The sequence below is a fragment of the Mastomys coucha genome, chromosome X (genome assembly GCF_008632895.1).
Source record: "Mastomys coucha isolate ucsf_1 chromosome X, UCSF_Mcou_1, whole genome shotgun sequence".
NCBI lineage: Eukaryota > Metazoa > Chordata > Mammalia > Rodentia > Muridae > Mastomys > Mastomys coucha.
Window position 1 is genome coordinate 2,541,885 of NC_045030.1, and position 542 is coordinate 2,542,426.

The following is a 542-nucleotide window of genomic DNA, read 5'->3' on the forward strand; positions in this document are numbered from 1 at the left end:
TGGAACTCACTCTGTAGACCAGGCTGGCCTCGAACTCAGAAATCCACCTGCCTCTGCCTCCTAAGTGCCGGGAACAAAGGTGTGCACTACCCCAGCTGCTACCATCACCACCACCAGGCTGTAATGCATGTTTTTAACCCCAGAGCCCTAATCCAGCCCCAAGGACATGATTTGTATCATTATCTTGCAAATACTTAGGCAAACTCTTGCAGGGCCCAAGTTTTCTCTGCTTGATTTTTTTAGCCATATTAGTGATGTAGAACAGACCAATATGCTGAAATGATTAAGGCAGGATGGAAACCTAGCTTAGGGCTTTAACCATGTTATGTCATAGTCCCACAAGCTGGTTCCAAAGCACATGGAAAGCTAGAGCAGTCCCTGGGCGGGGCTCATCAATAACTGATTTTTGACAACTATTCTCCTTGTGGCAGAGAAAGCAGGAACCACCCTACATCAACTTAAGTATTTTAGTTGCATCAACTAAGGAGCCTCCAGTAACTTTTATAACATCCAAGAAATAGAGAAATACACACACACCACAG